At 41.6% G+C, this 26,148-nt stretch overlaps 1 protein-coding gene across 1 annotated transcript in view; it reads right to left on the bottom strand.

The window, feature by feature from the left end:
• Positions 1–26,148, bottom strand: part of MAML3 (mastermind like transcriptional coactivator 3) — a 319,938-nt gene that overhangs the window by 237,796 nt on the left and 55,994 nt on the right. The window lies entirely within an intron of this gene.

The raw sequence follows: 26,148 nt of genomic DNA on the forward strand, positions 1-26,148 counted from the left end.
CACCATATTCCCAAAGAAAAAAAGCAAGGGGAAAGTCAGAACACTGGATCCAAACAGAATTTAATCAAAATCTCATCAGTGGAAGGAAAAAACAAATGCAGGATTGGGAAAAAGGACAGAAAACAATAACTATAATAAATACAGTGGTGCATATCAGTTTTCCTTTAATTTGTGGATCAGGACTAGGTGTTAAATCAAGGACTTCAAGGAAAAAATGTACAGTAGTTAAAAGAAAAAAATAAAGTAAGAAATAGATTTGCTCTGGAACAACATTCCACTCATAAGAAAGAGGAAGAATGAGATGATTCATTAAAGGGAGCAGGAGAGTTATTAATGCTGAGAACAGAACAAAACAGAGCAACAGACAGACTTTGTGATGATATATATGGAAAAATGGCACAAAAAGAGGATTATAATGATATCTAAAAGATGGTTTGAGTCTAAAGACCTTACATTCGAATTGTAACAAAAAAAGGCCTGTATAAAATAATTGTCCATAAAAATGTCTATTCAAAAATATAAAAACAAGCATAATTATTTTTTACACTGCATTAACATTCGATTTGAAATAACTTCACAAAGTTGCCATTAGAAACATAAAACTGGAAAAAGTACCCAGCCAGGAACCAAACCTTGGATATGTGCATCCCTGGACAGATTTATAGTTAAGCAGTTATAAGTGCCTTGCCAGCTGACAATTATATACAAACCTGCCTCCATACTGTATGCATGCATTTATAAAGAAGATTTATCTGTTTATACAACCACTGCTCTGGGGATGCAATGAGAGAAATCTCCATCATGCCAGACATAAAGAACACACAGAAACTGTGAATTCCTCTTGCTGGGTAGACTATGAACTTCAAGCTTCTGGCATGCCAGATGCTTTTTGTTTCAATTACCAGCATGACCCGGTCTTATCCATACCACTTTGCAATCACAATTATAGTTTGTGTTTTGTCAGATCCATACAAATTTCAGGGAACCAGTTTTTTCTTCGATTTATTTTCTACATGATGTGATACTACATATGGTTAAGCAGCCTTATACTCTCAAATTCTTTTGAAATAGAGTTTTTGCCACTGGCCATCCTGGCCTGGGATCATGGAAAATTGGGTAAGAAATATAAACATTGCCTGTCGTGGCAATGGTGATGCATAAACAAAAGGTCCAACACAGTATTATTTATTTATTTATGCATGGATGCATGCCTTTCTTCAGAAGCACAGTATAGCCTAAATATTTATGTGACATACTACAGTAATAAGTGAACGGTAACCAGAGAAAAATATGGGCAACCATAAATATTTTATAATCTCAAGAAATTAAACCCTTTTAAAAAACAGGTTTATGTAATATGTAATATATCTTAGAAGAAAACTATCTTAGATATTTCTATCTGTACCTAAAGTCATTTTTGACGGTCCTGTTCAAGATGTCATGTGTAATACTTTTTAAGACAGGCATGAAATTGGATTTATGATACTCTTGAAATTATAATAAACATGTAGTCCTAACTCTCTTGATATGTAGGACAGAGTTAGGACTAAATCCTGGTTATAATTTAAGAATGGTTGCCATTACAAACTTAATGGCCACAGAGTCATTAAAGAAGATCCCCAGACTTCCATCTTTCTTGGGTTCAGTCTAGCACCCTCTATATAAGAATAATTTGACTTTAATTTCCTACCCTTGCTTGTAAGTAGTAGTTCCCTGCCTACTTTCTCTGCCATCTGCTCAGGCTACTAATGAAACCCTGACACCAAAATGCAGCCAATGGCAGGCCATAAGCAGACCTTTTTAATGATCGCTCCCCAACTCTGGAATGCCCATTGACTTTCCCGCAATTCTTTATTCTTCTTGGTCTTTTAATAATTGTTAAGGCTTTAAATTTTTTCATTGTTATTTAGTTTATTTTAATAGTTACATTTCAATATCCAAAGCTTTGGTGGATTTGCCAGAAAGGCTTTTTCTGTCTAGTTACAGTTAAGTATGTTTTTGCAGATATTGGGACAATGCAGAAAAGGCTTTTGGAATTCAGTGTCAGAAAGAGACAGGTTCACAGAAGAGAAGATGATTCTGGAGATACCTTAGTCTTAAAGTATCTGAGCTTTAATCACCTTTGTATGCTCAACTGCGAGCAAACCCTCTTTCTCCTCTACATAACCACTGAAAGGAAATGCAGCAATGTTCAGGAACTGATGGCATAAGGCCGTGATGGTGAACTTATGACACATGTGCCAGAAGTGGCTCACAGCACCCACTCTGATGGCACGTGAGCCATCGCCCTAGTTCAGCTCCACTGTGCATGCGCATACACCTCCCGCCAGCCAACTGGTCTTCAGGTCTCTGCCACGCATGTGTGGGGGGCTGTGTGGGGGGGAGGGGTGCGCATGCACGGGGAGGTGGGGCACATGTGGGCTGTGTGTGCATTTGCAGGGGCGGGTTCATGCAGGGGGCTGCATGTGCATGCGTGGGGCCCAGAGCATATGCATAGGACCCATGCGCACATTACATTTTGGGGGTTTGGGCGCGCACGAGTGCATTCTGGTGTGCACGTGCACGCTTTGGGCACTCGGGTCTGGGAAAGGTTAGCCATCACTGGCATAAGGTGTTTAAACAAAAGTCATGGATTAAAATAACCAGCAAAGCTCATATGCAGTAGATTTATTTTCAGTTAATAATAGAATTTTAATAAAGAATATGAGAGTTATGCCTGGTGGGTGGGTGTGCAAAACCATGCCTTCTGGTCATTGTTGACTCCTGGTCCCTGTACTGTAGTTTCCTTGGCAAGATTTTGGGAGTTGTTTGCCAATTCCTGCTTCATATGGCTGAGGGACAGTGAGTAGCCCAAGGTCACTCAGATGGCTATCTGCATGACAGGATTAACTCACACACTACCGGTTTCTAACCCAGTGCCCTAGCCATTCATATGGTTCTAGCTGCATATTTAACAACATAATATTTACAATTCCTAGTAAGTAGGTTCACTCATTAAAATGGTCAGTGACTCTTTAAACAGCCTACATAATAGTCAGGGCACATGAGAAAAGATTGGAAAGAGTTGCAGGATCTCTGTTTTCCCTTTCTTCCACTTGAGCAAAAAATATGTGGCTTTTGAGACAGGCTGAGAATGTGAAATAAAGTCAAAACAGCCTTGAAAGGCTGGCATAGAGCCATATTGTTCCTGCAGCAAAAAATACTGCTACTTAAATGCTAGGATAATGTGGAATATGATCTTGAGGAATGTTAGCTGGAGTCTACCTAACAACCAAATTTATAAAAATGCTATTTGTACCAGTAGCATCAGTTAATAAAAGTAGTAAAATATTCATACAGAACTAACAACTTGTGACTTTCAAATATCACTGAGCTATAACTCCCAACATCTGTCATTATTGGCCAAACTAGCTGGTACTGGTGAGAGTTATTGTTCAATATATTGAAATAGTTTCCATCTCTACTGAATTAGTAATCCAACATGCTTTAGAACAAGGGTCTCCAAACTTGGCAACTTTAAGCCTAGAGGACTGCAACTCCCAGAATTCCCCAGCCAGTTAGGGAATTCTGGGAGTTGAAGTCTGCCAGAAATCTAAATTCTGGGTGAAATCTAAAATTTGTTACTACCGGTTCTGTGGGTGTGGCTGGGGGGGTGTAATGTGACTGGGTGGGCGTGGCCAACTTTTTATTTTACTTTTAAAAAAGTTAAAAAAATACTTTTTTTAAAAAAAAGGTTTTTTTTAAAAAAAGGTTTTTTTAAAAAAAAGGTTTTTTTTTTTAAAAAAAGTACTTTTAGCTTCCAGCTGCCTGCAATTACTGCGAGTTCAATTCTCACCAGGCTCAAGGTTTCTACATATATGCACTTAACCAGCTTTCTACACATATGCACTTTACCAGCGAGGGGACTTTACCATCAGTCTTTATCACCGGACAAAACGCCGTGAGAGGGCGATTTTTGGACCTGACCCCCGGACGCTGTCTATATGCATCGGTTCATTGCTGCCACCCCACCACAAGAGGGGGTTGTCCAGCTGACCTAACCACCGTGAGAGGGTGGTTAGATCTATTTCCCCCTTGGAACTGTGGTCGTCCTGGCTTTGGACTATGTCCTCTGTTGTGAGGGGACAGGGGACTCGGTCCTGCAAATATGTCTCTGAGATCCCCCATTCCTTTGTCTTCTCCTCGGTCCTTTATATACACCCTCAGGATATGGTCGTGTTACCCATTATGATTAATGTACTCAGCAGCGGACCTTCTTGGTCTGCGAGACTCCCCCCTCTCGCAGGCTTGGCCCTCCATTCTATCGAGGGCCTACCTCGATGACGGGCTCTGGAGTCCCGAGAGGTGGCATGCCGCAAAGAGGGGGCTGCGGGGTTTTTTAAAATTGTCCTTGTTTAAACTTTTAAGGGGTTCTGGAAGGGGGGAGGGGGGATTGGAATTAGGATTGTGGGTTTGGGGGATAACCCACTAGGGGGAGAGTCGGGCTTGGCCAGGACATTCGGCAGGGGTGGTGGGGGATCCGGAGGGGGTCGAGCTGGTCCAGACTATGCTTTTGCCATCGGTACTGTGTGTGGGAGGGGTAGATATGGCGGGAGCAGGGGGCCATATCATGTTAAGGGAGCACGCACCCGCTGTCTTCAAGCGGTAGAGTGCTCCGGTCCCCAAGGCTCCACCCGTTCTCCAGGTAGTACAGACCTTCAGGGCCCGGGCCTTCGTCTGATGTTGTGCAACGCCAGGTCTGTAGTAAATAAAGCCCCCCTCATCTGTGATCTTGTTTACGAGGGGGGAGCGGACCTGGCGGGTATTACGGAGACCTGGTTGGGCCCAGAGGGAGGGGTCCCTCTGGTAGAAATGTGCCCACCAGGTTTCCACGCATTCCATCAGCCAAGGTCACAGGGGAGGGGCGGGGGAGTAGCGGTTATTATTAGAGAAGGCCTTAAGCCGAAGGAGACCACTGTACCTCAGACAGCTGGTTGTGAGTCCCTCCTTGTGAAGTGGGGCCACGGGGTTCAGATGGGTTTGCTGATCACGTACCTGGCTCCCTGCCACGTGGCGGCAGCCCTGCCCGAGCTACTCATCGTTATTGCCGCGGTGGCGGTTGATACCCCCAGACTTATGGTCATGGGGGATTTCAACCTGCCATCTGTGGGTGAGGCGTCTGAGGTGGCTCGGGAGTTCATGGCTTCCATGACGGCCATGGACCTGACCCAACTAATTCATGGCCCTACGCACACTGGGGGAAACACACTGGACTTGGTTTTTGTCTCTGGACAGTGGTTGAGTGATCTCGAGATAGGGGATATAGTCATCGAGCCCTTGTCATGGTCAGATCACTCGCTCCTTTGCCTTGACCTTCGAACCGCAGCACCCCGCCGCAGGGAGGCGGAACCGGTAAGATGGTACTGCCCCAGGCACCTGATGGAACCTGATAGGTTCCAGATGGAGCTTGGGCCAATCCCGGAGGTTCTGGCTCACGCCTCATCTGGGGACCTAGTGGCCGCCTGGGATAGGGCGGCTGCTGGAGCCCTGGATCGAGTCGTGCCTTTGCGGCCTCTGACCCGGCGCCGATCTCGCCTGGCTCCTTGGTTCACCGAGGAGCTGAGGGAGATGAAGCGCCGGAAAAGACGCCTAGAGAGCTGTTGGAGGGCTAGTCTTTCTGAATCTGACCGAACACTGGTAAGATCTCATATTTGGAGTTACCTAGTGGCGATAAAAGCAGCAAAATGTACTCATTTTACTGCTCTTATTGCATCATCAGATAATCGCCCGGCCACCCTGTTTAGGGTGACCCGCTCCCTGCTCCACCAGGAAGCGCGGGAGGACCCCTTGGAGGGAAGAGCCGAGGATTTTGTTCAGTATCTGTATGACAAAATCACTCAGATTCGGGCAGGTCTGGACTCTGACGGGATAGATCCAGCGAGGGTGACGGAGACAGGTCTTGAGACTGTTATCTGGGATGAGTTTGATCCTGTGACCCCAGATGACGTGGACAGGATTCTGGGTAGATTGAACGCGACCACATGTTTGTTGGACCCGTGTCCCTCCTGGTTAGTGCTGGCTTCCCGGGAGGTGACGCAAGGCTGGCTCCAGGGGATTATAAATGCTTCGTTGGGTGAGGGTGTCTTTCCCGCCGCCTTGAAAGAGGCGGTGGTAAGGCCTCTCCTCAAGAAGCCTTCCCTGGACCCGGCAGTATTGGCTAATTATCGTCCAGTCTCCAACCTTTGCTTCGTTGCGAAGGTTGTTGAGAGTGTGGTTGCGCGACAGCTACCCCAGTACCTGGATGAAGCGTCGTATCTAGATCCGTTCCAGTCGGGCTTCAGGCCTGGGTACAGCACAGAAACGGCATTGGTCGCGTTGATGATCTCTGGAGGGCTCGGGACAGGGGTTGTTCCTCTGTCCTGGTCCTGTTAGACCTCTCAGCGGCTTTTGATACCATCGACCATGGTATCATGCTGCACCGGCTGGAAGGGTTGGGGGTGGGAGGCACCGTTTTACAGTGGTTCTCCTCCTTTCTCTCTGACCGGTCGCAGTCTGTGTTGACAGGGGGGCAGAGATCGACCCCGAGGCCCCTTATATGTGGGGTGCCGCAGGGATCGGTTCTCTCGCCCCTTCTGCTCAACATTTATGTAAAGCCGCTGGGCGAGATCATCCGTGGTTTTGGGGTGAAGTACCATCTGTACGCTGATGACACCCAGCTGTACATCTCCACCCCGGACCACCCCAACGATGCCCTTGAAGTGATGTCCCAGTGCCTGGAGGCCGTACGGATCTGGATGGGGAGAAACGGGCTCAGGCTCAACCCATCCAAGACCGAGTGGCTGTGGTTTCCGACGTCCCGATATAGTCAGCTGGCGCCATCGCTGGCTATTGGGGGCGAATCATTGGCCCCCACGGAAAGGGCTCGTAACTTGGGCGTCCTCCTAGACTCACGGCTGTCTTTAGAAGAGCACTTGACGGCCGTGACCGGGAGGATTTTTCATCAGGTTCGCCTGATTCGCCAGTTGCGTCCCTTTCTAGATCGGGACTCGTTACGCACAGTCACTCATGCCCTCGTCACCTCTCGTCTGGACTATTGTAATGTTCTCTACATGGGGCTCCCCTTGAGGTGCACCCAGAGGCTCCAACTGGCGCAGAGTGCAGCCGCGTGGGTGGTTATGGGAGCAACATGGAGCTCCCATGTAACACCTCTCCTGCGCGAGCTGCACTGGCTCCCAGTGGTCTTCCAGGTGTGCTTCAAGGTTCTGGTTACCACCTTTAAAGCGCTCCATGGCTTGGGACCTGGTTACTTACGGGACCGCCTACTACCATCAACAGCCTCCCACCGACCAGTACGCTCCCACAGAGAGGGGCTCCTCCAGGTGCCGTCGGCCAAACAATGTCGGCTGTCGGCCCCTAGGGGGAGAGCCTTCTCTGTGGGGGCACCGACGATCTGGAATGAGCTCCCCCCAGAGATACGGAGGATTCCGGATCTGCGCACCTTCCGCTGCGAGTTGAAGACGCTTTTATTTCATCAAGCTGGCCTCGCCTAAATCTTCTCCCTTTTAAGTGTAAATTCTAAATTTTTAATGTATTTTAAAATATGGGTATCTTAAATTATGGGTATTAATTCAGCCAAATTTATTTAATTCATTTTATTCGATTTTAAATTTTGTATATCTATGTGTTTTATCTCATGGCTGTGCACCGCCCTGAGTCCTTCGGGAGTAGGGCGGTATAGAAATTCAATAATAAATAAATAAATAAATAAAGGTTGATTGAGCCTTCCATCCTTTCTAAGGTTGGTAAAATGAGGACCTGGTTTGTGGGGGCAATAAGCTGACTTTGTATAAAATATTCAAAAGTATGAAGGCTATTGCTTAACGCCTTGTAAGCTGCCCTGAGTCTCCGGAGAAGGGCAGCATATAAATCAAAATAATAATTAAAAAAAAAAAGCATTTTTGCTACAACCTTAAGAGGTTGCAGAAGAAAATGCTTTTAGAAGCCTCTGATGATCAGGCAACTCAGCTGGGATCATCAGAGACTTTTAAAGGCCTTTTTTTTCTACAACCTCTTTGGCCAATCCCAGCTGAGCCGTGCGATCATCAGAAGCTTTTTTTTTTGTTTTACTTTTAAAAGCATTTTTTTGGCCAAAGAGGTTGTAGAAAAAATGCTTTTAAATGTAAAAAAACCAGCCTCTGATGATCGTGCGGCTCAGCTGGACATGGTGGCGGGGGGAGCAGGGATTTTTGCTACCGGTTCTCCGAACCTACCACCGTCATCGCTACCGGATCAGGCGATCTGGTCCAAACCGGGAGCATTTCACCTTTGTTGTAAACCCATCCATTATCACCCCATTTTGTTGTTGTTGTTGTTGTTGTTGTTGTTGTTGAGGATTGTATGGTGGTTATGAAGCAAAGTATTATTTGGCTGAGCATTTGAATGGTCGAGGGAGATAGCTATCCTATGCTTCCATGAGAAGAATGCACTGTTCCAACAATATGAACCTTGATACGAGTAAAGTAAACGGCTGAATTCGAAAGTTCTGAAGACAAAATCTCTGGTCCAGGGACTGATCCAGATTAGATCCTGCAAAGTAAACAGACTTGGATTCCTTTTTGTGCCTTAACATCAGCAACATGGGATTTCCAATAGCCCAGAGAAACATGCTTATAAAATGCCAACTGTATTTACTAATTTCCCATTAAAGGAAATATGCTACAGTGAATAACAGGCTATGCCTTGACCAAAGAAATCAGATTTTAAATGACAAGACAGTTAGTAAGCACACTGTCTCGTGAGTCACTCTCTACTCTAGCCATTTTCCTCAATACACAAAAACAAGAGCTTCTAGCTCTCAAAGGTTTCTGCTATCAGAAAAAAATACCATAAAGCTATTCAACACCAAGTTCAAATGATACAACATAGTCTAGAATGTTTTAGATGCAAGAGTAATCAATTCATTAATTGCAATTATATTTTGAACACATGCTCTTCTGTCTTTTCTCTTTCTTGTATTTCTTAGTTGGGAAAATGCCATCTTTGGATTTCAGTTACAAGCATATTTCTGTTTCCTTTAAAATAAGGAAATGGCATTTAAAGAGAATACAATATATCTCAATTCCTCAAACAGCTAGAAAGCCCATAACTGCACCTGTATTGCACAAAAAAATATTAAACTGTAATAATTGTGCTATTTTAAAACTTATTTTTAAATTTATTTTCAAGAAAGCTATATGAGCAGAGAGTTAGGCCAATCAAGGACTTTTGTTCAGAGCTCTTTCAACACAATCAAAATCTAAATCCCAAGCCAAAAAGAATACTTCACAATTAACTCATCAAAGGTGCACTTCAACTTGCTAAAGGCTGCTTCTTTATTCCTATAGGACTCACATCTGTGGTGCCTCAAAACCATATAGATGGTCCTCAGTTAATGACTACTTGCTTAGTGACCGTCAACCTACAGCAATTGAACAAGTGATACTTTCAGCCTCAAAGTTCTGGCTGCCAAAGTGTCTCGTGTCTTGTGACTGCCATCTGGGTACTCAACATTCTGCGATCAACCTCTGTGTTAGCTTCCCATAAGAAAAATCAATGGGAAGTCAGCAGGAAGTCACTGTCACGTGAAGTCCTTGCTTAATGACTCATCTTGATTTCCTTAAAAACAGTAACTAGGGACTGCCGTAACAGCCATTGTTAAGCAACATCACACTTTATAGTTACATCACTTAGCAATGGAAATTTCAGAAAGGACTACCCATATTGGAGCCAGGGAGTATGGTTATATTCCTAAGGACTTATTTTTAAATTAAATATGAATTTTAGTTAATACAAGCATGAGGATAAAGAAAGTTTGCTTGTGCAATTAATTCTTTTTTGCCAATACCTCATTGTTGCATGGACTGTGCTTTGCTAACCATAGTTTAAATGATTGAAGGTGTATAGGGCAAAAATTTCACACCTAAAGCTCACAATTCTATTTCTGAAAAATGCCTTCACTCCTTTATCAAAGACAACTCTTGCATTATAGAGATGCATTTCCTCTATTATAATTGCATGGTTAAGCAAAAAAGAGAGACTGTTTCCATCATGACCTGTAATATGGTGCATCATTATGTCCAGAAACGTGTCCTAAAAGCTAAATTGAGCTACTAAAGTATAGAACAGAGTAACAAACTCAGGGGTAGGCAGTCTAGTGTACTCTAGGAGTTTTAGGCTACAACTATCATGATACCTGCGTGCTGAACAAGTTGATGGAAACTTATGTGAGATATATAGAGGACGGTACCATGATACCTATTGTAACTTGCAGGTGATTCTCAATTAATGACCATTCATTCAGAGACCATTTGAAGTCATGACAGTACTGACCAATGGTACTTTTGGTCAGTCCTCAAAAGTTCTAGCCATCCCAGCATTCCTGGGGTCATACCAGCAGTGAAATCCAGCCAGATCTATCCGGCTCGCGCAAACTGGTAAGGCTGGTGGTGGGAGGCTCCACCCACCCGCTGGGACATCATTACATCCCGTTTTTGACCCTCTGTACATGTGCAGAACGCTCTGCGCATGTGCAGAACAGGCATGCACGCTCACATTTCCGAAACAAGAAGTAAAGGTAAGTGCATTTCACCGCTGGCTAATACGATTGTGATCTGGGTGAATATGGATCACATCTATCACGGTTGTAGCATTCCGTGGTCATGTGATCACTATTTGCGACTTTCGTTGCTGGCTTCCTACAAGCAAAGTCAATAGGGAAGCTAGTAAGGGAGATTCTAAATTAGTTTGATAAATCTCTGGCATGCAGTAGCAACCACCCCAAGCCTTACCGTACTCATGCTGGCCTGGCCCCTCAAATATGCCCTGCTTGCTAGCAGTCTGGAATTTGCAACTTCCTGCTGGCTTTCCCACTGATGTTGGTTGTTGGAAGCTGGCAAGAAGTTGCAAGGAAGTCTTTGCTTAATGACCGATAAATCTCACTTAACAAAGGCAACACGGACTGCTGGGATTGCCATCGCTGAGCAACGAAGTAATGTGACATTATGTTTTATGAGCACATTGCTTATTAACATAAATTCTGGTCCCAATTATCATTGTTAACTCTGGACTACTTGTATTAATTATTAATTAATCATAGGACGTATTAACAGGTGCCTCTCCTACCTGAAAACTTTTAGCAAGTTAAAGCAAGGAAAAACAGTACACATAACAGTGAACTTTTTAGTACTCTAACCATTCATGACATTGCACACTTTATCCCAAAACTTAGAATAACCTGTGTTTGCATTATTGTCTTATTCTTTCTCTGGTTCATGAAATGTTTATGTATCTTGGAACGACACTGAGTCCTGCTTTGAACTAAAGCAATATAAACTGTCTCATGTTTTTCCATAATGTCTGGACTTGGGTTTTTCTTTTGTTTTTGTTTTTTCAGAATCAGAGGATAACTATAAGAATTTGAAGTGAAGCTGATAAGAAATTTCAGGAGCATTTATTTCAATAAACAGTTAAAACTTAGAAGTTGCTCCTATCCTGTGACAGAAAACTTGGGAAGTTATAGAAAGGGGTTAAGCAGAAAATTAATTAAAGGGCCTGGTGGCTCAGCAGACTGATAGCATTGTGATTAACACCAGCTGTCTGCAATTACTGTAAATTCAAATCTCACCAGGCTCAAGGTTGACTCAGCCTTTCTAAGGTAGGTAAATTGAGGACCCAGTTTGTGGGGGCAATAAGCTGACTTTGTATAAATATACAAAAGTATGGAGGCTATTGCTTAACGCATTGTAAGCCGCCCTGAGTCTCTGGAGAAGGGCGGCATATAAATCAAATTAAAAAGAAAAATTCAAGAAGTAAATCGTGATCTTATTATTCCAGAGTTAGAGAAGTTAAACAGAATTCATGAACACTCCCCAAGAACCACTAAGGTTTTTTGCTGCAAAACAAAATAGAGTATTTTATTTTGTAGAATAGAGTAGTGCTCTGGTTCTTCAGAGCAGGAATATAATTCACTCATAGATATTATATTTAAATTAGAATATTATTAAAATAAAGCAAGCATCCTTAAACGCTAAGAAGAAAACCAATTTTTAGGTACGCCGAGAAAACCATGTGAATGAAGATCTTCCTTGCCTGCGAGGTAACTTTGGGAATGTGGGAGAAGAACTCAGCATGGTTTCTCATTCTTCCAAAGCTTTTAATCAGAAATACTGTAGCAGGAAAAATATTTATAAAAATGGGATACATTTTATTCTACAATAGTTGAATTCTAATTATGAGGTTCTGTTTTGCCAGTTTTACTAACTAACTACTTCCGGGAGCAGTTAACTTTCTCTTGTGCACTGGCAATTCAGAAATGTGGCTGACCTGATTTGTTTTGTAAGAGCTATTTTTAAGTCCTTCTGTTACTGCAAAAAAAAAAAAAAAAAAAGCTAGCAGATTGTCACAGTAATAGAAAAAGAAAATATGCTGACGCCTAATTAGGATCAGTACCCCAATATTTGAGAAGTGGCAACAGTGACAGAGTTACTTGAGAGGCTCCAACAGATTTTGGGTGGTGATTCTTCATCCAAGAAAGGAAAAAATGAGGAACCATATTTAGTACTGTAAGCCAATGGGCACTTTCCAGCTTCTGATTCTGCACTCTAGGATTCTGACCCAGATACAGAACTTCAGACATGCAGGCACAAATGTATCACTCCATACAAAGACCCAAAGAATAGAGAGGATGAAGAGTGCTAGTTCATCACTTACAACAATTACATAGGAACAATGGTTTATTGAAAACAGATAATCATTTACCCTTTCTGGAACCTACCATGATCTATATGGTCTGGATTTGAATTAAAGACACAAGTTTCCTGTATTTGAACCTTTGCCTCAGAACATTCAAATGCTGGACAATGTCTGTGCCAATTTGCTTAAACTTTAGGAAACATATCTGGACTTGGACTTGCCACTGCCTTCCTGTTCTGGATTTTAACAATCAGAATAAAATGTTCTGAGCTCTGATTGGTAAATCAGGGGGGAATGTGCAATTTTTAAAAAAGAAAATAAAAATCCGATGAAATCTATGGGCAATCATGGAAGCTTCAAAGAGATGGAGAGTACATAAGTCAAAAACAGCTGTAACAGCAGCTTTCACCAAAAGTGTATCCATACATTTTGATGGCCAAGTAGTAGTAATAATATCCCCAGCATCACAATTCTGTTTTAAAATATGCAATCATCCTATGTATGTATCGCATTACAACATGATTACTTTATTTTTCGCCAAATATTTATATAAATTTAATATATTCTATCAACTTCTCATAAATGTTTCAAATACCATAAGCATCTTTTCATATTCAAAGCTTTGAGAAAACTGTTTTGGTCTAGTTAACTGTTCTATTTGGGAATTAATACTTGTGTATGTGCCTGCATATGTATGGACTGTATTACATTGTTATTTGCTAATTTTATGCAATTCAGAAAACAGAGTGCCATTACCAACCTTTAAAAATATTCTTTAATTATAGCACAGTAGGCAAAGAGCCAGTTCTTGAACTTTATATTTGTAAACTTCTGACATTCACAAGTAGCCTGTCATCAGACCACTTAGCACCAGCCTTCCTCCATCCACACCTATCACTTACTGTACTACGATGAGACTACATGTCCAAGATGCTGCTTGCTGTAACTAAGTGCTTACTAACATGGGGAAATATTACAGAACTGAATCGACACAAGTCCATTCCAAGGATAAAATAAAACCTGTCTCAACAAATTTGTTGTTTAAAACAATGGTAGTTTTAAAAAAATGAACCATTTTAATTTGCTAATCTCCCTAAAGAAATTTGTGAAGAATGAAGCAACTATGATTGTGCAGCTTTCTTCTCTTCAATCAGAAAATATTTCTTTCCTGCAAGAATCTAGCCTGGAACAAGTTGTACTCTATATACTACGGTATGTATACATCATACGTTGGCAACTAGAATATGCAATTTTGAAAGATAAGCTGACTCTGCCCAGTGTAGAACAAGTCAAACTGAAAGATGGGCAAAAGTAAACACATGATGAAGGACTTTTCATCAGGGCTTTTGCTAAGAACTGGAGCACCCTTATGTATATCAACTTGACAATCATTCTTAATTCTTCTGATTTAAAGAGTTGGGTTTTTTTTTTTAAAAAAAAACAACTCATTGCTCTTATGGCACTGTTTAGAGTGTTAATTGCTTACAATGTCCTCACTTCATTCATCCCACAATCAACACAACAACAATGCCTCAGAGCCACTGCAGCTTTTCCTAATCTGTCAAGAGTTGGCAGAGATGCCTGGCAGCCCTCCAGGAGCCCTTAGCCTTTTTTATGCAAGACATGGTGCAAAGGGGCTATTCTTGCTTGGCTTCTATGCTGAACACAGAGCTAAGTGAAGGAATGCTAGCACGCTCACGAGTCCACGTACAACTTCTTGACACTTGCTTACCAACAAATAATATAAACTGATCTATGGCATGGAGTTTAAACTTTTGCTTTTCCTTTATGAGAAGCTGATAGAATATATTAGATTTATATTAATATTTGGAGAAGAATGAAGTTATCATGTTACTTATTTATATTACATAACGTGATTCATGGTAATTAAAAAAAAAAACTCTGCAGGTTTTTCCATGCCACAAGTTCTATTTCAGCTCCTATCTGGGAACAGATTCCAGTGGATACTTCCAGACAAAGCTTTTTTATTTTGTAATCATATTGCTATAAAACATAGACTGTAATGGGAGAGGTGGGGCGTCAGGCAATAGCCTCTGCTTATTCCACTACATCTTCCAACATTTTCTCCTATAAAATTAATCTCCTAGGAATAGAAAATCAGGCAGGCCTTTTCAAGTGGTAGCGATAAAATCTGATCATCTGGAAGCTCCTATTATTTACCAGCTGAATACCCACCGCAATGCAAATTTGCCATCAGATTGCAGTCAATGACAACTGGATCATCCAGGGTTAGATCAAGTATTCAACCTTACTGCCGCCACCCAGCCAAGGGCAGCATTTATCTTGCCCATAACAGAAAGAGATTAGATGGAAATGGAAGAGGTATATTTGTGAACTGCATTTTTGAAAATCACAAACAGCCTTTTTTTGTAACTACTTTTATTATTTTATTATTACTGTATGTGAATGCCAATGATAAAAATTGAGAATTAAAATATTATGAAAATAAAAGCATAGTGGAAGTCTAATAAATGAACTCATTCTGATGTCGTTAAACAGTTGGTTTTGGAATTGCTGCTATTTACTGGAACCTTATCACAAAAAGTGGCATATAAATCTTGAAGGCAAATCGCAACAAATACAATAGTATAGCTATAATCTAACAGAAAATATTTTGTAGATACAGTAATAATAAACAAACAGCAGCACTCCCAAGATAGATAATGTTTCATTTTTATTACTTAAAGCTATCTACGGTTTTAAGAAGCTATGTACTTAGAACTGTTTGTTATGAGGAAATATCCATTCCTACATTCCCATATTTAATTATATAATCATCCTCTTATCTTGCAGTACCCAATTTCAAAGTCAGCATTCCACAATTTGATGCCCATCAGAAGTGACATATTGCAACTCCCTTTGATCTTAACAAAAGTTGCTGAACAACACATAGAAATTATTACCAGTTTGGGGAAATCATTCTAAACCACGAAAAGGTCTACATCCATGGGGTGCAAATAACCAGGAGAATTCATTGAGTTCAAATCACAGAAGAGTTTATTATTGCTATTTCTCTACAAGAATCTAGTCAACTAAGAGTCCAAGCTAAATTGGCAATAGATAAGGGTCAACGGAATGGCAACAGAAATGATTCCAAACTGATGATACATTTAACCCAACTCCCAGCTCAGCCTGCTTGTCTCCTACAACATCCAACAAAGCCTTTTTCTTATACCTTCAAAAAGTAGTGATTTGTAGGGTACTTCCTATCTTTTCCACTCATTTCAGGAGGGAAGCTGCACAACTCTAGGAATTCAAAGCTGCTTCTCCAATAAAATATTGGGGATTCTCCAAACACTGAACTTCATGTCAGACCTGTGTCCAAGTAGAACTCTGTTCATGAACGAATAATTGAAATATAAAATACAAGCAGAAATAGCCAAAGTGTTCCTTTCAGCAAAGGATGACCTTTGTTTCTGTTGTCATACTTCTATGAAATCTTTTTGGGATTCTTAGGCTTTATCTTTATAATCATGATGAGATGCAGACAAATGGGGATTTCATTTATTGAAGGTAGAAATGGTATGTTACCCTTTCATTCAGTCTTTTAATTAAATGTGGTAAGAGTTAAAAGCAAAAAAGTGTGGAAGTCTTCATTTCCTTCTCAAATGAGTCGCTTGGGTTCCAGAACAAGAGGGACACGCAGGTTCTGGTCAGCCCCCCCCCCCCCCACCTGCACTTGGGAAGGGGACTGAAATGATAAAAGCTGCAAGGGCATGAGCAGCTAGACCACACTCTACATCCCTTGTGTGTGGCTCTGTGATCATAGCAGCATATTAGATATGTGATGAAACAGTAGCTTTCTCATTGATTCAAATGAGCTTTCAAGAGGAGCCATACCTGCATAATAAAAGTAAAGAAGACTGCATTCTTTTCTGACTCCCCAGCATTAACCTACGTTGCATTACACCTTGTACTTCCCTTCACCTTTAATCAAGATAGTATTTCTTTGTACTCCAACATATCCAGAGGGCAACAGGCCAGAGAAAGCTGCCTACAGTATATCATAGGTACTGGTTAAATTTTCTTTTCTTTTTTGCTGATTTGGTCCATTACAGAGGTTTCTGAAAGCTAAAAACTAATTACCGTATTTTTTGGAGTATAAGATGCTCCAGAATATAAGACACACCTTAGTTTTTGGGGAGGAAAATAGGGAAAAAAAATCTGCCTCTGCGTACCAGGTATTCATCTGGCTAGCATCCTTAGCCTGGTCAGCTTCAGCACATTAGTTCGCTGGTTCTGAGCGCACGCACGTACGCACACGCTTTGCTCACATGCGCCTTGTTGGGGCTGATAAGCAGCTTCATAAGCACAGCTAATTGTCAGAAGGAGCTCCAGTGAGTAAAGTAGGCGAAGTGCGGAAGCAATAGGACAAGGCAGCAGCTGTTCCGGGTTTTTGGACTCCGTGGCTTGTGTTTTCAGCCTCCAAACGCTCTGTTTGAGAGGCATTCAAGGCTGCAGCGATCGCCAAAGCACATTGCCGCCGATCACCGCCCCAAAACGCAACGCGCAGAAGCAAAAAACAGGGCATGTGGAGGCCTAAAATGCAATGTGCAGAGGCCAAAAATACAATGCGTGGAGGCAGCGATCAGTGGCGATGTGCTTTGGCGATCCCCATAGCCATGAACAGCTCTCAAACGGAGCATTTGGAGGCTGAAAAGGCAAGGCATGGAGCTCAAAAACGCAAGTCATTGTCTGTGGCAATCTCTGCAGCCAGGAAGAAGACGTGCGGAGGCCGAAGGGTGGGGGCCGGCAGGTGGGCAGGCTACATTCAGAGTGTAAGATGCACCCAAATTCTCAGCCTCTTTTAGGGGGGGAAAGTGCATCTTATGCTCCGAAAAATACGTAAAATAAAACATTCCACCTTATAATTAAAAAAAAAGTTGAGCTTTTTTTTAAAGAGCTCCACTGAAGTCTCATTCTGAGTGAAATATGAAATTCTTCTCTTTGAATGAATCTGTGAATGAGCAACCCATCTTGCTATTTTAATGCAGTTAAATTCCAAGAATGCCTTGTTGGAAAATATTAAGTACATCTACCCTCCATCCTAACTGAAGCAACATAAGCAATGATTAGAAGTTTGGCTTTATTTTATTGTAAGCGATTTAATGTGGATAGTGAATTCTGGAATACACTGTTATGTGTTTCCGAATGTGCTATAGGAGAAAAACTGAAATCAGCATTATTATGTCATGGACTGTGGTAGGCAAGAAAAAACTGCATAGGTCAGTGATGGCTAACCTCTTCCAGGCTGAGTGCCCAAACTGTGCATGCATGAGTGCAAATGTGCACACATGCGCACAAACCCCCAAAATGCAATGCATGCACAGCCCCCACACATGCCCCCTGCCCGTGTGCCCCACCCCCCACATGTGCGTGCAGCCCCTCCACATGCACCCCGCTCCCGTTCTTGCCCCCCACATATGCCCTGCCCCCACTCATGCGCGGCACAGACCCAAAGACCAGCTGGCCAGCAGGTGTGCGCGCATGCACAGCAGAGTTGAACTGGGACAACGGTTCACGTGCCATCAGAGAGGGCTCTGCATGCCACCTCTGACACGTGTGCCATAGATTCGCCATCACTGGCATAGATACAACAGCATTTATTGACTCAACTGGAAACACTGCTGAACAACAGACAAATTCCTGTAATTTATACTCTGGGCCCACAGGGCCTCAACCAATCATAATACTTGAAAAAGCCCACCCAAATATAAAAAAGTAGGTATAAAAGCCTCTGGATTCTCAGTTAACTTTGAAGTTTATCGTGCTCAATGTATTGTAACTGCCACCATATCTGTTGCATGTAGTATTCATGCATATAGTCTTTGACTTATAATTATTCATTTAGTAACCATTCAAAGCAGGGGCGGGTTCTACTTACCTTTGCTACTGATTTGCAATGGGAGCACGTGCGCGCTTCTCCGCATGTGCAGATCATTCATGATGATGTCCGGTTGGGTGGGTGGAGCCTCCCGCCGCCATTACTACTAGTTCGCAAGAATCGGACCAAACCAGGAGCAACCCACCACTGATTCAAAGTTACAAAGGCACTGAAAAAGTTGACAAAAAACCAATCCTTGCACTTTCTTTATCTTTATCTTTATTCAAATTTCTATACCGCCCTTCTCCTTTCGGACTCAGGGCGGTGAACAGCCAAAAAATAAAACATTTTATATACAAAAGTTAAAATAAATTTAAAATAATTAAATAAATTTGGCACTTATGACCATCACAGCATCCCCAGAGTTAAATGATCAAAATCTGACCAGTTGGCAACCAGCCTGTATTTATATTGCAACATGCTAGACAGTGGTGGATTTCAAAAATTTTTACTACCGGTTCTGTTAATGTGGCTTGGTGGGCATGACATGGCTTGATGGGCGTGGCTTGGTGGGCGTGGCAGGGGAACGATACCGTAAAATCTCCATTTCCTTCCCACTCCAGGGGAAGATTACTGCAAAATCCCCATTTCCTCCTGATCAGCTGAGACTTGGGAAGCAGAGAATAGATGGAGGCAGGACCAGTCAGAATTTTTACTACCAGTTCTCCGAACTATTCAAAATTTCCACTACAGGTTCTCCAGAACGGGTCAGAACCTGCTGAAACCCACCTCTGATGCTAGAGCTACGTAATCACCATTTGGTCCTTCCCAGCCAACTTCCAAGCAATGGGGGAAGCTGAATTCCCTTAACGATTGTGCGATTCACTTAACAAACTGCAGTGATTCATTTAACAACTGTGGGAAAGAGCTTGTCAAATTGGGTGTGACTCACTTAAAATCATGTTGCTTAGCAACAGAAATTCTGGTCTCAATTGTAGTTTTAATTCGGGGACTATCTGCAAAGATGTCGCTGCAGCTGTCACATGCCAACAAAGCTAACAGTTTTTAGATAGAGTGATTGTTTTGAAGTTATTGCTGAAAAAGACAAAACAAGCCTAGTTAAGGAGGATCAGGTTCTCTTAACTATGGAGTCAAATTCCAGTATGCACAACCCTGTAAACAATCACATGTATTTTAAGATTGAGGTCACATATCCAGTTAGCACAAGAAGAACAAGTCTGCCCCAGGCAATTCCGTGTTTAGTGCAGGAATTTGTTACCTTGAAAGAATGTTGTTAAATTGAACAGAGTTGTCTACATTAAATGGTAGGTCTTAAATCAGATTTCTTGGGGATAATCACAAGGGCAAAAACATTGACATGGGAAAAGCAGACACTGAATGAAAATTATATAATCTTTTCCTGCTAAGAGCTGTAAATGAAGCTGAAATCTCTAACTATCTAATTTCTCCTCTCTTCCACTTTTAGTCCTGAAAAACCAAAGGAAGATATCTCTCATAAGACAAGCACTGAATTAGGAAACTGGCTAGAACAAGTTTTGGTCAGTGTTGCAGCCTGTGGAGGGTAGAAATGTTGCAGCCATGAATTCAAGCAACAGTCATTTGTTTTTATCTTGTGAAGTGTGGAGACGCTGACTATGGGGAGAAGAGAAGAGAAGACGGAACAGAGGAAACCACAACAGCAACCAATATTTATAGTTTCTTAGCAGATGCATCAAAGGGTTCTGCATTCCTGTTTACACAGAGCAGTATCACTTGCCAAACATTTGGCATGTCCCAAAGAAGTTAATGCAGAGGGTAAAACTTGAACATTCAACGGGGTTAGATATTACAGCTGTAGCTGGTAGAATTTTTGCATCAAGACCATAAGCAAAGACATGATTATTCCATCTCGTGGAAGTAATTCAAAAGGTATAAAAAACAATTCCAAAATGATTTGGAAAATAATTAAAATCCATACACACCTAGTACAGACCCAAAGTCAAACTGCACAGAAGCAGCAAAAGACAAAAAAGAAGAAGAAGAAGAAGAAGAAGAAGAAGAAGAAGAAGAAGAAGAAGAAGAAGAAGAAGAAGAAGAAGAAGAAGAAGAAGAAGAAGAAGAAGAAGAAGAAGAAGAAGAAGAAGCCATTTCATGGGCCATGCTCCAATCCACTGATACAAGAGTTTATGCAAGGCAATCAAACCAATCACTTAAAATATAATCTTGGCACTTTAAATTCCTCCACATAATCCTGTCTTCTCAGCCACTGTCCCAAATGAACAAAAACTATGGGGAGGGAATCCATTAACGTAAGATGCAAAGCAGGGGTGGGTTCTACTTACCTTTAGTACTGGTTCGCAACGGGATCGTGCGCACTTCTGCGCATGCGCAGATCGCCGATGACGACATCCGGGGTGGTGGGCAGAGCCTCCTGCCGGTTTTACTACCAGTTCTTGCGAACTGGTCCAAACCGGGGGCAACCCACCACTGATGCAAACATTCTGCCTTTGGATTTCTGACAGACAAACTCATGTCCTTTCCCCTCTAATCCTGTTATTTCTTGAGATCTTTCTCTTTTTCTAATTTTATTTTAATACATGTGTGTGTGTGTGTGTGTGTGTGTGTGTGAGAGAGAGAGAGAGAGAGAGAGAGAGAGAGAGAGAGAGAGAGAGAGAGAGAGAGAGAGAACCTATGAAGCAGAAATAGAGATATTATTCAACACTAAGGAACATGTTTTCTGGTTTCTTTCCACTGATTTATCTCCCCTTCTTCCCAAAACACCCTATTTAGACTCTCCCAAGTATAAAATAAGGTAAAATTAAAAAAATATATGAAAAGACATAAAGGAAGAAACAACTCCAGAAAAAAGAGAGGCAGATCCTGTTGAGACTGTACAGAGGTTAGATCCTGGACAGCAGAAAACTGAAAATGATAAGCTGCTGGGAAATCAGGAGGAAACAAGAGAGGAAGTGACTGATACGGACAAATAGAGGAAATTGGCAAATGAGCAACAAAAAGCCAGTTCAGCATCCTTCATTATTTTGTGCACATTCCAAGGAGGAAAAGGGGAGCGGCTGTTTCTCAAACTACAAATCCCCACCAGTGTCATTTTGCAGTACCCTTGCACAAATATGCCACTTCTTCTTCTCCTCTCCCTTCCATAACAGTGGATGTGTTAAACTGGATTTCTCCATCTCTTTGCACTGCTTTTAACAACCCGGTACTGCACCTTTTTATTGTTTTTGCTGTCATTTCAAGTAGAAGAGTTTTACTCCAGCTCCCAGGTAGCCCAAATGAATAAGTATTGCAAAGGATTATCACAGCATTTACCAGAGGCAGGAAAAAAACACCACCAGAAATTAAAAACTCCAGCATTACAGTGGAGGATTGTTGTTTCTTAAAAGACTGGTTTACTAATTAAAGTGCAAGGGCTTGCCTCAAACAAAATAGGCATACAAACAGGAAAGCTTGAGTGGCCAAACACAGGAGCACTAAATGCAAAGCAAGAAAACATAAGCAGAGTCCCATTCGCTCCAGAGGAGTGAAATTGCCCCTTCCTGCCTGACAGACATAGTTAAATATCCCCATTTGCAATAGGGCAGATATGTCTTAAACTAGGAATAGCTCTTATTTCTTTTTCTGTCCATCCTCTGGAGAAGAGGTGGATATTTCTCTCCCTTGAAGGAGAAAAAGAACATCTGTAGAAGCTTTAAATGCAACTTTATCTTTTTTGACAATGAGTCCAGGACCTTTTTTGACCTTTGAATGGAATAACCATCCCATTTCCAAAAGTGGTCAGAAACAGGCTGAACATTAATTTTATTTTAAGTAAAATTAAAGTAAACAATATGATTATTAAAGCTGCAGAGGATAATGTTCCTCTGTTACATTAAAAATTAAATGTTATCACCGCCTTCTGGAGAGATGAAATCTAAAGTTTTACTGTGCCTTGTAGGTTGTCAGCTCTGGAACACAGCGATATAACGTAGAATTGAACAGTTCAAGATATTCCAGAACAGACTGTGAATAGTACAGAACACAGCCACTAATTTTTAAAAAAGAAATCCAATACTATTTAAAACATTGTTGGGCAGTTAAAAGTCTGTGATACATATATGTTTTTTAATCCAAATGAAGTTGCTCTTTTTCCTTCCACCCACTCAGATATGCCAGGGCCTTTGGCAACAGCTCAACATGCAGAAATCCAACAGGTGAAGCCTTTTCTTTCCTCTGTTTCCTGGGCAACAATAACAAAATGCCTATTAAAATCTCTGCTATGAATGCAGTTGTTAAAAGTACAATAAACTGTACAAAACACACCAGAAACCCCTACTTCTCCAGTGCAAATTTCTTCTTCCAGACTAGAAAAGGATTCCTAGTTTTCAGAAGTCTTGTAGACATGAACTGTATACACATCTTCTATATTCATAAGGCAATTGAATATTATAACACCTATTATTCACATTCTGTACTCTGAATACTAAAAAATCAAGTGCCTAAGAAATTTACTACTCAAATATTATCAAAGATATTGTTATTTAGCTTCAGCTCTTCTGTGTTTATACCCTGTTAATGATATTTAAGGGTTAAATGAACCAGTCTTGCAGTACATACTTTTCTCGTGATGATGTCCTTTTAAAAAAGCCTTCTTTTCAAATATCTGATATTTTTATAAATGATTTGCAACTATCTATCACGCATAAACTCTAAGCACTCTTTTTAGCACATTTGATGTTTTCAGTTAAAAACATCCACATTTCATATGCCCATCTGAACCAAGGTGAGTGTTACTGGTTTTGCTAACATGACATTCATTTATTGATGTCTTCTAGCTCAGGCAGCAGGAGGCAACATGATTGCAAGTAAACTCCAATGAAGCCTGAGAAGTAATTGTTTTCAATTATGTCGACATAATTCTAAACTAACATCTGGAAATGCAGAGAGATCAATTTACATTTGTACTGTCAAAAAAGTTACATGAAAAAATAGACATCTTAGACAAGGTATCAGCAGGTGGCAGCATCCAGCCAACCTTGTCTGGGCATGGAAACTGAGGGATGGGAAAGGTTAGCACCTGAATTGAAGACCACGAGGAAATGCTAAGGTTATAGGCTAATCTGATGTTTCTCAACCTTGACAACTTGAAGATGTATTAACTTCGTGCTGGCAGGGGAATTCTAAAAAGTGAAGTCCACACATCTTCATGTTGCCATGGTTGAGAAACATTAGGCTAGACTAAAAGACTGGGAAAATATCCTAAAAGAAAGCCACGGCCAACCTATTCCATATTACTGCCCAAACATTACATGCACATATATCCAGTGGTGGACTTTAAATTTTTTAACAACCGGTTCTCTGCACTAATGATTGGCTGGGTGGGCGTGGCTGGGTGGTCATGTGACTGGGTGGGCGTGGCCAACTCAATGTCACTCATGTCAAGGGGCATCTCACCAGCCTCTCCGCTCCCAGCCACTCCTTGTCACTCCCGGCCTCAACGTATCTATAGTTCTGTAAAAATGTTGTTCACCTTTTTTCGACTTTATGATCTGCATCTACATACTATAGATGTACTTTCATGGACCATTGAAAGGAGGAAATGGCTCACATGCTTTGCCCAAGAGTGTGATAGGCAACAGGCTTTTAAGGGGCTGCCACAAAGAAAGGGGGGCAATGTATTTTCCAAAGAAGCAGTAGGCAAAACAAGAAGCAATGGATGGAAACTGAACAAAGAGAGAAGCAACCTAAAACTAAGGAGAAACTTCCTGACAGTGAGAACAATTAACCAGTGAAACTGCTTGTCTCCAGAAATTCTGGGTGCTTGATCACTGGAAGTTTTTAAGAAAAGATTGGACAGCCATTTCTCTGAAATGGTATTGGGTCCCTGGGTTAATTACAAAATAAGCTTTGCTTTGTGACATCCAGATCCAGCAAGCAAGGGGTGTGAACTGCACAGAAAATACACCTTTGTTTTGTTATGAAGAACTGTCCCCAAAGTCAGATGTACATTAAATGTAGACTGACTTTTAGCTACACACCTCCCCAACAAACAGCAAATGTTGAAGCTCCAGGTAAGGATGATTCATTTTAGAATGAGTAACCACAGTTTGCATGTTGGAGGTTCCTAAAAAAATGCTGGGAAACTCTGTATTTTAAAGAACATTTGAGTGAGGGGTGCAGAATAGCCCTTCTCTGCCTGAGGCTGTAGAGACCTGTCACCAATCAAAACACTTTTTGTGAAGTAACTAATCACTGATCACTTACCACTGACAGGGTAAGCCACTAGTATATGAAAATAAGAGCAAACTCCACTCCCTTGTAGTACTGATGATGTTACCCAGTTTGGTTTTGAAACAGATATAAGTAAAAAAAATATATCAAACTCTTACTCGTAAGATTAACATTTGTCTACATTATTTCAATAATCCCATATCTAATCATCAAAGCCCAGATCAACTTTTAATTTCAGTTTCTCACAAAAAGTCCAGTAATGGTTCATATTGCTTTAATCACTATTTATTTATTTATTTATTTATTTATTTATTTATTTATTTATTTATTTATTTATTTATCGTATTTATATGCCGCCTTCTCCCGTAGGACTCAGGGCGGCTCACAAAATAAGACAACACGACAATAAAATGATATTAAAATAATCCAATTTAAAATCCCCAAGCAATTAAAACTCCTGGCAGATCAGGGAAAAAAGATCAGGCTTTTTCAGCAATGAAAAATGTCTTCAGGAAAGTGCAAGGGAAAGCGGAAAGTGCAGAGGTCGGGGGCTGTCCGGAGCCCAGTGGGTAACTCATTCTAGAGGGTCGGTGCGACCACAGAGAATGCCCTCATCCTAGGTGCCGCCAGCCGACATTGTCTGGCCGATGGCACCCGGAGGAGGGCAGTCCTATGTGAGCGCACTGGGCGGTGGGAGGCCGGTAGGAGGTGGTCCTGCAAGTACCCTGGGCCCATGCCATTTGTTAAGGAAACACAACTGATTTATTTAATTGCACCAAACTCTAAATAAAACAGGAATAGAAAATCCTAAATTCTAGTGTAGACCCATTCTTCCCAACTTTGGCAACTTTAAGGTGCATGAACTTCAATTCCCCGTATTCTCCAGGTGGTATGAAGTTCACCCATCTTAAACTTGCCAAGACTGAAAAACGCTGATCTACAGATAGGGATTTTTCCATTCCTCTTTTACTGGTTCTTACTTACTTATGAGCATTCATAATGCAAAATCCTCACTTCCACCCCATCCCAGAGTAAGGATCATGGAAAATCCTAATTCTCACCCCACTCCAGAGTAAGGATTTTGCAAAATTCTCATTCCCACCCCACTAACCTGCTTTCCAGCTCCGTTCTCCTGTGCAGGGCAACAAAAGAAGACCTAGTCGATCAACTGGGAGGCTGCAAATAGACTGGCTGGGTGGCCTAGCCTCCCAGCTGATTGCCAGTTCACCAAACTGCACAGAAAATTAACATCCGGATTGCCCGAACTGTTGCACACCGGCAGCAGTCCATCTCTGCATATATCTGAAGCCACCAGAAGTTGAACTTTGTAGAAAATTTTACCTTTATTTCAGGTAAAAAATCTTCCA

Source organism: Pituophis catenifer, unplaced genomic scaffold (assembly GCF_029215685.1).
Source record: "Pituophis catenifer annectens isolate HBS135680 unplaced genomic scaffold, rPitCat1.0.hap2 SCAF_8, whole genome shotgun sequence".
Lineage (NCBI taxonomy): Eukaryota > Metazoa > Chordata > Lepidosauria > Squamata > Colubridae > Pituophis > Pituophis catenifer.